The sequence below is a fragment of the Somniosus microcephalus genome, chromosome 29, assembly GCF_052327205.1.
Source record: "Somniosus microcephalus isolate GS21.2 chromosome 29, FLI_Smic_1.0, whole genome shotgun sequence".
Classification (NCBI taxonomy): domain Eukaryota; kingdom Metazoa; phylum Chordata; class Chondrichthyes; order Squaliformes; family Somniosidae; genus Somniosus; species Somniosus microcephalus.
In genome coordinates, this window is record NC_141015.1 from 14533712 (window position 1) to 14546042 (window position 12331).

Consider the following 12331-nt stretch of genomic DNA (forward strand, 5'->3'; position numbering starts at 1 on the left):
CATTTTTTCCACAGGTTTATTATTTTTAAATACTTTAAAGAAAAGTAAGTTTATTTTTAGCCCCGTTAGAAAATAAAATTATTTTTTTTCAAAAATTTAAGTTATTGTTTAAAATAGTTATTTCATGTAATTTATAGTTTATTTTAAAAATGTGATTTAAAAAAAAAATTATTTGAAGATTTAGTGATGTTTTGGGGCTTATAGTATTTATAGGTTTGTCCTGTCAAACTTATGAATGAAGGATTCCCTGCTACTGTTGTATCCGTGTGTTAATGGAGACACGGAATGCAGGAGTTGGTTTAACAGGTGTTTACTGGACAAAGTCTGGAGGTGAACTAAAAGATATACAGGCTTATATACCCGAGTGGTCACTACCGGTATTACAGTACACAGGGGCTCTTAAAGGTACATACACTACAATTCCTCCCCTTTTAGATAATTAGTACGTAACATTTTAAGTAATCATTAATTAACATGTTTACAAGAACAATAATCTACACATTTGCTGCAGTTAATCAATTATAAGTCAGTCTCTCTGGAGGCTTCCTGACTCGGTCCGGATAATGCCTCGGTGGTGTAATAGCTTTCGGTGGTGTAGGTTCTTTTGGCAAGGTCAATTCGGCTTGAATGCCAGTGTCGGGTTCATCTGGTTCCAGTATCACCGGATCGGAGGTAGATACTATGGGTATCTCTGCTTCATCATTAGGCGTATAGAGTTGTGGTGTAGGTTGTCCCTTTTCGGATGACTCTATGATCTGGTCAGCATGGCGCCTTATTATGCTTTCTCCAATGTCCACGGTATACATCAGCGGTCCTAGTCGTGTGCAAATAGTTCCAGGCTGCCATTTCTCGGTACGGTAGTCCCGGGCCAAAACTTGTTGACCTATCTGGAAGGTTCTAGTTGGCCTTTCATTCATGCCTTGAAATTGCCGGTTCTCTACGTCCCTTCTGATGTTTGGCTTGATCAAATCCAGCCGGCATCTTAGTCTTCTATTGAAAAACATCATGGTGGGAGTTTGGTTTGTAACCACATGTGTTGCATTCCTGTACGCAACCAAGAAGTTATCTACCTTATGTTGTAGATTTATGTCTTCATTACCCATGGCCTTTATGGCCTTCTTGAAAGTCTGGACAAACCTTTCAGCTAATCCATTGGTGGCGGGATGGTATGGGGCGGACGTGTAGTGCGTAACCCCATTGTTTTTTAAGAACTTCCTGAATTCTTCAAACACAAATTGCGGTCCATTATCAGAACAGATCTGTTCAGGCAGCCCATTCCTGGCAAATATGGTCCTTAATACTGTGATGGTTTTTTCCGTGGTGGTGGAGGACATCTTTATTACCTCCGGCCACTTGGAGTGTGCATCAACCGCGATTAAGAACATTGAGTCCATAAATGGACCAGCAAAGTCGATATGTACCCTTTGCCATGGAGATGAGGGCCACTCCCATGGATGTAGAGGGGCTTGTGGTGGGGCGTTTTGGACCTTCTGGCATCCTAGACAGCTCTTGGTCATTTCTTCGATGTCTCCATCGATACCTGGCCACCACACAAACGCTCTGGCTAGGTTCTTCATTTTCACTCCACCCAGATGCCCCTCGTGAAGCTCCTTTAGCACTTTATCCTGGAGTTTGGGTGGAATCACCACTCTGGATCCACACATCAAGGTTCCTCGGCACACTGACAGCTGTTCTCTTCTTTGCGAGAATGCTGGCAACAGTGGTTCGCCATGTGCTGGCCATCCCTTCACCGTTAAATCGTAGACTCATGAGAGAGTCGGGTCATTTCTCGTTTCCTTTTCAATGGTAGAATTTGTTACTGGTAGACATTCCACTATGGTTGAGTGGAACATCTCCACTGGGTCCACTGTAGGTGCCTCTTCTACCGTTGGCAACGGTAGGCGCGATAAACCGTCAGCATTTTCATGCTGTTTTGATCCTTTGTATTCTATGTCATATTGGTGTGCCCCTAGGAAAAGGGACCACCTCTGTAGCCTTTGCGCTGTCATAATGGGAACGCCCTTTTTAGGGTTGAATATGGAGACGAGGGGTTGATGGTCAGTCAACAAGGTAAATTTTTGTCCGTGTAGGTAATGGTTGAATTTCTTCACTCCCCACACCAGGCTGAGTGCCTCCCTGTCGATCTGGGCATAGTTATGCTCAGCTGAGTTCAATGAGCGTGACACAAAAGCTATCGGCCGCTCCGAGCCATCAGGGAATCTATGCGATAATACCGCTCCTACGCCGTAAGGGGATACATCGCACGCCAGTCTGATTGGCAGTGATGGGTTGTAATGAGCCAACACTTCCTTGGACGTAATCAAGCCTTTGCATTTATGGAAGGCACATTTACAGTCTTCGCTCCATTTCCAAATTACTCCCGTTTGTAGCAGTGCGTTAAGAGGGTGCAGAACAGTTGACAAGTTCGGTAAAAATTTATGATAGTAATTTATCAATCCCAGGAACGACCTTAATTGTGAAACATTTTCAGGTGCTGGGGCTTTTATGACCGCTTCAATTTTTTCAGGTGACTTATGCAACCCTTCTTCGTTAATTATATGGCCACAATATGATATTTGTTTCTGGAAAAATTCGCACTTGGGGCGATTTGCTCGTAGGCCCCGTTCTCTCAGCCTAGTGAGCACCTGCTCCAAATTGGCAAGGTGCTCGTTGTCGTTTTCTCCTGTTACAAGGATGTCGTCTAGGTAGCATTGAGTCCCCGGAATCCCTTGCAGGACTTGCTCCATAGCTCTTTGCCAGATAGCTGGAGCTGGTGCTACTCCGAAAACCAGTCGATTGTACTGGTACAGGCCTTTGTGTGTGTTTATCGTGAGATATTTTTTAGAGGCCTCCTCAACCTCCATCTGTAGAAATGCCTGTGCCAAGTCAATTTTGGTGAAACGTTTCCCTCCGGATAGTGAGGCGAAAATATCTTCTATCCTCGGAAGAGGATACTGTACCGTGTGAAGGACCGGGTTTACAGTCACCTTGAAGTCCCCACAGATGCGAATTTTTCTCTGTTCTTCAGATTTATCATTATACAACGTTTTCTTCATGACCGGGACGATGGGTGTTGCCCACTCACTCCAATCTACCTTGGATAACACGCCTGCTTTTTCCAAATTCTCCAGCTCTGCCTCGACTGCTGGACGAATTGCGTATGGCACCGGCCTTGCCTTAAAAAACTTGAGAATTGCCGCATCTTCCACTTTTATTGAGGCGGTGACGCCTTTCAAGGTTCCTAGTTCCTGTTGAAACAATTCTTTGGCGTTAGCCAAGATGTCTTTTAATCGTTCAGGTATGATGTCATCATCATTTTTTTTCTTACTGGTCACCGTCAGTGCCTGAATGGAGTGCCAGTCCAAACGTATCTTCCTGATCCATTCACGTCCCAACAACGGTGGACCACCATCTTGCAGAACGTATAAATACAACTTCTGTATTTCCTTGCTGTTGTGTACAACAGGCACCCTTATTTTCCCTCTGGGGTATACTTTCTGCCCCGTATATGTCTTCAAGATAATGGATGTGTCTTTCAAAGGTATATGCAGAAATAGCTGCTCGTAATCCCGTTGACTTATGATGGTCAGAGATGATCCTGTATCTAGCTCCATTTTAACTGGGGACCCCGCTATCATGAGGGTAACCCAAATGGTCTGGTAATCTTCTTTGGCAATTACATTATGTAATTTGAGACAGCTTAGTCTCTTGTTTCCGGAGTCGCTATCGCTCTTCTGGTCTTCGGAGCTACTGTCCGTCATCATTTGTACCTTTCTGTACTTTTCCTTATTGACCTTTTTTCTGTCAGTGGATTTTTTTCCAGATCGGCATACACGTGCAATGTGTCCCATCTTTCCGCATTGCCTGCATGCTTTGTCCTTGAACCAGCAGTCCCTCTGGTCATGGGTGGATCTGCCGCAGCGATAACATCTCTCGAAACCCCGTGTCATTTCATGGGTGCCGAAGTCCTGTGGCTTTTGCTGTATCTCTGCAGCTCCCCTTGCTGCTGCTTCGTATGATACAGCCACACTGAAAGCCTTGTCCAGTGTCAAATCTTTCTCAGAAAGTAGCCTTTTCTGTGTTCCTTCGCTTAGGAGACCACAGACGAATTTGTCTCGTAGAGAATCTGCCAGTCCTGCCCCAAATTGGCAGTGCTTTGACAGCTTTCTTAATTCGGTGAGGTAATCAGCGTTACTTTCATTCTTGTGCTGATTCCTCCTGAAGAATTTAAATCGTTCCGCTATCAGCAGCGGTGTTGGGTTTAAGTGCTCCTGTAGGGTATCAACAATCTCCTTAAAATTCTTGTCCATCGGTTTGGCTGGAGTGATTAAGTTTCGTAACAACCCGTATGTCCTTGCGCCCATCAGATTTAAAAGTACCGATGCCTTTTTATCATCCGCTACTTCATTCGCTGTGCAATATACCTCCACTCTTTCCACATATGTGGTCCAATCCTCTATATCACTATCGAAAGCAGTAATATTGCCAGTCTTAGGCATCCTGAAAATCAAAAATGGCGCCTCCCGTGCTTTCCATTTTTCCCTGCCGAGTAAAAATGGCACCTCCTGCGCTTTCCCGCCGCTGCCGCTGCTGACAATGCTGTTCTCCATGGTTTTTATTTAGACATATATTTTTAACAGTTGGAGACTCGTTCCCGCCGGACTCTCTGGAACTTTTCCCTCCCTCTGCTTGATCCGAACGCCGACCTGCTTTGCAGCGCCGGCCGTCTCCCGAGTGCTCCACCCTGCGTCTCTGTTTGCCTCCGCCTTCTGACTCGCTGCTCGGCCCCGCTGCAGAGCCACCCGATCGAGCCCCAGCCCGCCGCCCAGGAAGGATTAGTGCAGTACCTGCCACCAGCCCGGCTAGCTGGTGAAACCACAGTTTTTTTTTCTTCGACCTTCGTCTGAGGAATCGATCTCCTTGAGGTGCTGCCGAATTGCAGGTAAGTCCGTTTCCAATTCGTCGCCACTGTTGTATCCGTGTGTTAATGGAGACACGGAATGCAGGAGTTGGTTTAACAGGTGTTTACTGGGCAAAGTCTGGAGGTGAACTAAAAGATACAAGACGCTATACAGGCTTATATACACGAGTGGTCACTACTGGTATTATAGTACACAGGGGCTCTTAAAGGTACATACACTACAGCTACCATTGGCTCTCCATGGCCCACGTGATCCAGGGGACGCATCGAACTAACTGCGCCCCTGGGACACGCAAGCACTGCGCGCCGGCATTTGGAGGAGGCCCAGGATCGGAATCCCACGTGGGCCCACAGCTCAATGGCCGGCGCGCAAGGTAAGTGCAGGTCGGAAGCTTGCACCCGCGGAAAGCCCCCGACCCGAATTTCTGGGCCATTGTTTTGGTTTATAACCAGTGTTCAGAACCTAAACCTGCTTGCATTCAGGTTCCTACCAAGTGCCTCTGATGTGAAGCTCCCTCCCAATCAAGCCCTGAGTTGGGAGTTCCCTATCTCCATCTGATCTACTCTTCTATGGCTGAAGTCTTCCCCAACAGGTAATAGAAGCAAAACCTTTGGGGTTATTTGAGCTGCAATTAAATATTGTGATTGGAGAGTTAGGGAATAAAGTTGAGCTGTGTACTCTTTGTAAGGCACTGCTTAGTGTATCAAATTCTTGCATTTTAACAAAATAATTAACAAGTTGAAATTAAATCAGTTAATAACCTTATTAAAGTAGCAAACAAGAATTTGACACCACTGTGCTATCCAGTGTGATTGGAATAATTCACAGGGGAATTTCAACCCCTGATGTGCTAGAGGGATTGGTTTTGAGGGGCTGAATTACCTAGAATCATAGAATGGTTACAGCTCAGAAGGAGGCCATTCGGCCTGTCGAGCACTTCTGCTCGTCCCACTCCCCCGCCCTTTCCCCGTAGCCCTGCAAATTTTTTACCTTCAGTTACTTATCCAATTCCCTTTTGAAAGGCACGATTGAATCTGCCTCCACCATCCTTTCAGGCAGTGCATTCCAGATCCTAACCACTCGCTGCGTAAAAAAGTTTTTCCTCATGTCGCCTTTGGTTCTTTTGCCAATCACCTTAAATCTGTTGTCCTCTGGTTCTCGACTTTTCCACCAATGGGAACAGTTTCTCTCTATCTACTCTGTCTAGACCTCTCATGATTTTGAACACCTCCATCAAATCTCCTCTCAATCTTCTCTGCTCTAAGGAAAACAACCCCAGCTTCTCCAGTCTATCCACGTAACTGAAACGCACTCCTGGCTGGTCTCCCACCTTCAACACTCCGTAAACTTGAGGTCATCCAAAACTCTGCCGCCCATTTCCTGGCTCAACCCACGTCCCGTGCACCCATCACCCCTGTGCTCGCTGACGAACGTTGGCTCCTGGGTAAGTAACGCCTCAATTTTAAAATTCTCATCCTTGTTTTCAAATCCCTCCATGACCTTGCCCTCCCTATCTCTGTAACCTCCTCCAGCTCTACAAACCCCTTCATTCTCTGCGCTCCTCCACTTCTAGCCTTCTGCGCATACCCGATTTTAATCGCTCCACCATTGGTGGCCATGCCTTCACCTGCCGAGGCCCTAAGCTCTGGAATTCCCTCCCTAAACCTCTCCACCTCTCTACCTCTCTTTCCTACATTAAGACACTCCTTAAAACCTACCTCTTTGACCAAGCTTTTGGTCACCTGTTGCAATATGGGAACAGTAGCATAGTAGTTATGTTACTGGACTAGTAATCCATGGGACTAATGATCTGGAGAAGTGAGTTTAAATCCCACCACGGCAACTGGGGAATTTAAATTCAGTTAATTAAATAAATCTGGAACAAAAAGCTAGTACTGGTGACCATGAAATTATTGGATTCTTGTAAAAACCCATCTGCTTCACTGATGTCCTTTAGGGAAGGAAATCTGCTGTCCTTACCTGGTCTGGCCTATATGTGACCCCAAACTTTTAACTTCCCTCTGAAATGGCATTGCAAGCCACTCAGTTGTTACAAACCGCTACGAGAAACAATAATAAGAATAAAACCGGACGGACCACCCGGCATCGACCCCGGCATCGACTTCGGACATGACACGGCACACCCAGCCCAGTCGACCCTGCAAAATCCTCCTCATTAACATCTGGGGACTTATGCCAGAATTGGGAGAGCTGTCCCACAGACTAGTCAAGCACAGCCTGACATCGTCATACTCACAGAATCATACCTTTCAGCTAATGTCCCAGATTCCTCCATCACCATCCCTGGGTATGTCCTGTCCCACCGACAGGACAGACCCACCAGAGGTGGCGGCACAGTGGTATACAGTCGGGAGGCAGTGGCCCTGGGAGTCCTCAACATTGACTCTGGACCCCATGAAGTCTCATGGCTTCAGGTCAAGCATGGGCAAGGAAACCTCCTGCTGATTACCACCTACCGCCCTCCCTCAGCTGATTAATCAGTACTTCTCCATGTTGAACACCACTTGGAAGAAGCACTGAGGGTAGCAAGGGCACAGGATGGACTCTGGGTGGGGGATTTCAATGTCCATCACCAAGAGTGGCTCGGTAGCACCACTGCTGGCCAAGTCCTGAAGGACATAGCTGCCAGACTGAGCCTGCAGCAAGTGGTGAGAGAACCAACACAAGGGAAAAACCTACTTGACCTCGTCCTCACCAATCTACTTGTCGCAGATGCATCTGTCCATGACAGCATTGATAGCAGTGACCACCACGCTACCCCTGTGGAGATGAAGTCCCGTCTTCACACTGAGGACACCCCCCATTGTGTTGTGTGGCACTACCACCGTGCTAAATGGGATAAATTCAGAGCAGATCTAGCAGCTCAAATGTGGACATGCATGAGGTGCTGTGGGCCATCAGCAGCAGCAGCAGAATTGTATTCCACCACAATCTGTAACCTCATGGCCCGGCATATCCCTCACGCTACCATTACCACCAAGCCAGGGGACCAACTCAGGTTCAACAACGAGTGTAGAAGAGCATGCCAGGAGCAGCACCAGGCGTATCTAAAAATGAGGAGCCAACCTGGGGAAGCTGCAGCACATGCATGCTAAACAGCGGAAGCAGCACGCTATATACAGAGCTAAGTGATCCCACAATCAACAGATCAGATCAAAGCTCTGCTGTCCTGCCACATCCAGTCGTGAATGGTGGTGGTCAATTAAACAACTAACTGGAGGAGGAGGCTCCGTGAATATCTCCACCCTTAATGATGGCGGAGCACAGCACGTGAGTGCAAAAGACAAGGTTGAAGCGTTTGCAATCATCTTCAGCTAGAAGTGCCGAGTTGATGATCCATATCGGCCTACTCCTGAGGTCCCCACCATCACAGAAGCCAGTCTTCAGCCAATTCGATTCACTCCGCGTGATATCAGGAAACGGCTGAGCGCACTGGATACAGCAAAGGCTATGGGACCCAACAACATCCCGGCTATCGTGCTGAAGACTTGTGCTCCAGAACTAGCCGTGCCTCCAGCCAAGCTGTTCCAGTACAGCTACAACACTGGCAACTACCCAACAATGTGGAAAACTGCCCAGGTATGTCCTGTCCACAAAAAGCAGGACAAATCCAATCCGGTCAATTATTGCCCCAACAGTCTACTCTCAATCATCAGCAAAATGATGGAAGGTGTCGTCGACAGTGCTATCAAGCGAAACTTACTCACCAATAACCTGCTCACCGATGCTCAGTTTGGGTTCCACCAGGACCACTCAGCTACAGACAGCATAGAAACATAGAAGATAGGAGCAGGAGTAGGCCATTCGGCCCCTCGAGCCTGCTCTGCCATTCAATGCGATCATGGCTGATCATCCAAATTCAGTACCCTGTCCCTGCTTTCTCCCCATATCTCTTGATCCCTTTAGCCTTAAGAAATATATCTAACTCCTTCTTGAATATATTTAATGAATTGGCCTCAACTGTCTTCTGTGGTAGAGAATTCCACAGGTTCATCACTCTCTGGGTGAAGAAATTCCTCCTCATCTCAGTCCTAAATGGCTTACCCCTTATCCTTAAACTGTGACCCCTGGTTCTGGACTCCCCTGTCATCGGGAACAGCCTTCCTGCATCTAGTCTGTCTAGCCCTGTTAGAATTTTATAAGTTTCAATGAGATCCCCTCTCATTCTTCTAAACTCTAGCGAATATAAGCCTAATCGACCCAATCTCTCTTCATACGTCATTCCTGCCATCCCAGGTATCAGTCTGGTGAATCTTTGCTGCACTCCCTCCATGGCAAGAACATCCTTCCACAGATAAGGCGACCAAAACTGCACACAATACTCAAGGTGTGGTCTCACCAAGGCCCTGTACAACTGCAGCAAGACATCCTTGCTCCTGTACTCGAATCCTCTCGCTATGAAGGCCAGCATACCATTTGCCTTCTTAACCGCCTGCTGCACCTGCATGCTTACCTTCAGCGACTGGTGCACAAGGACACCCAGGTCTCGTTGCACTTCCCCTTTTCCCAATCTATTGCCATTCAGATAATCATCTGCCTTCCTGTTTTTGCCATCAAAGTGGATAACCTTACATTTATCCACATGATACTGCATCTGCCATGCATTTGCCCAATCACCCAGCCTGTCCAAATCGTACTGGAGTTTCTCTGCATCCTCTTGGAGATATTACATGTAGTCCCTCGTCTAGATCATTAATATATATTGTGAATAGCTGGGGTCCTAGCACCGATCCCTGCGGTACCCCACTAGTCACTGCCTTCCACTCGGAAAAAGACCCGTTTATTCCAACTCTTTGCTTCCTGTCTGCCAACCAGTTTTCTATCCAAATCAGTACTGTGGAAATGTGAATAAAATGGATGATGAATTGGCTTACAAAAATGGCTTCGCACAAGGGAAGTCTAGATTAGATTAAAGAGCAGCCCCAGCTTTGCAAAGTGCAAAGCTAGCAGAAAAAAGAGACACCTGCCCCAGCCTGCGGCCAAGTGTTAACGAGCAATAAAGGTCACTGAAAGGGCTTAACTGCTAGCTAGAAGATGATTGACTAGCTATTGTGCGGTGCCCAATCACGATCCGGTACTTCAGGAAGGCATATGCAGCAGTGAGACAAGTCAGGACTTACCCGCCAGACTGAAGACCAGACCATGGCCAAACTGAAAGGGCTTAAGTGATCCCCATTGGAGAACGCTTGTTGCCAGGGAAGTGATGTAATGGCCCTTGTCCCACTGTATAAAAGGGGCTTCCCTACCGGTATTCGCTCTTAGCCAGAAGACGTGTGGATCATCAAGAGAGTCAGACACCTCCCGGGGACGTAAATGCTGGCAACACGTGCCTAACCCGGTGTGACTCTCGGGACACGAATGTACCGTAAAAGACCTCAATATACTGTGTGACCACTGCGAACAGTTGGAAGTAATAAAATGTTGTTTTAACTCTCCGAACCCTTGAGCCTGAAATCATTCTTCGTACTACGGAACCCAAGACGAGGACCAGGAAAACCCGGTTCTAACAACTTGGCGTAGTCGGCAGGGTCGCAAGACATCAAGAAAGGGGAAAAAGGTAAGCACTATAATTTATTGTGCCCTTTTTGCACCCTGTCTCTGCGATCTTTATTGAACGAACCAACCGGGTAGCGTACCCTCTGGCTGGTGGTTAACGGAGCACAGTATCCCATTGCTAGCACGTGACAGAGTCCGGGACTCTGATCTATCGATAAACTTATTCGTTAAGTCTACGACCTGTGGCAACATGACAGAACCAAGTAAAAAACAAACGACGGAAAAAGGAGGCAAAGCCCCTCCTGAAACCACGTTAGAAGAAATAGTAATCCAACTTAAACAGTATATAGAAAGTACATTCGATGTCCCACAACATGAATATAATATCGAACAAAAATTTGGTGCCTCAAAAGGACAATGGTCCCTTGATGATATAAAAAGAGCATGGGGCAAGACCACCCGTATGAAAGGAGGGAAAAGAAAAACGGGCTGGTTATTGGCCACCTTGAAACAGTGTAGGCAGAGAGGAGAAATAACTCGGAAGGCGGCAGAGGCCAAAGAAAAAGAACAAAAAACAGCTCTCCATGAACAAATAACAAAATACAAAACCGAGTTAGAGAAACACCAAAAATGCCTTGAAAAAGCAAACCAAAGAGCAGAAAAGTGGAAGGCAAAAATCAAGAAGGAAAGGGAGGCACGCAGGGAAAGCCCAAAAGTGGTGACGATTACCCCGACTCCCTTGTACCCATCCTATCCTGCAGCACCCCCTACAGCCCCTCCGGCATATGAAGAGCCCACGCCCCAACCCCGATCAAACGAAGCCCATATTGCTAAAATAAATACTCCTCTTACGGACTCATCAGATGAAGAAGATATAACCGAGAAACCACCCCCACGCCTTGCCCCCATCAGGTTACAAAAGCATGAAGTAGGCGGCCGAAATCTCCGAATTTATACCTATTACCTGGCCAACCCAAAAGATATAGATCAATGGGCAACTGATATGCTGCACCCAAAGAAAAGCGGAGTAAAAGCCTGGCAGTTCTTGGAACGAAAAAGAACAATCAATAACCTGCACCCATTTGATGGATGCCAGGTTATAGCAATAGTAGTTAGCGCAAGAGAGTCGGCCGCCCTGACGGCAATAGTAAATATGGCCGTCACCAGACGAGCAAACGCCCTACTTAATGCAGCCAGACAAGCACACCAAGCGGCATTAGCGGCGCATCAAGCAGCCAACCCACCTCCAGCTGCCGGAGCCGCACTCCCTGCCGTACCACCTCCAGCTCCACCAGTCCTAATAGTCCCCCCTGACCTAGCTATGATAGAATCAGAAGCTGATAGGACAGAAGGGTGGACGGCCATTAGAAATTGGCTACAGGAAAGGGGCCCGACCAATCCAGACTGGTCCAAAATAGCCTCCTGTGTCCAAAAAGAAAAAGAAGACCCCAATGACTTCGCCGTTCGTTTCGCTAACCAGTGGGTAGAGTACTCTGGCATGGGACAGAATACCGAAGCAGAGGTGGATGCCTGCACCCATGAACCATTGAAAAACGCATTTATGAATGGTTTGAGACCTGACCTGGCAAAATTGGTAAAATTAACAATGGCAAACTGGAAAACAAACGCAGTTTCTTTTGCGAACCTGACCCAACAAGCCGTAACCCAGGATAGAGAACACTGTGCCAATCTCCGAGTCATGAAACTAAACCCCCCGGAGCGAACAAGCTCTGCACCCACCTCGGGAAACCCAGATAAGAAACCAGGCACTTGCTACAAATGTGGGAAAGAGGGACACTGGGCTAGAACATGCCGAGTGGGCAACAGGGGTAGAGGAAGAAGCAATAACGGAGGAAGAGGTGGGGGAGGACAATGGCAAGGACAGGCAGTCC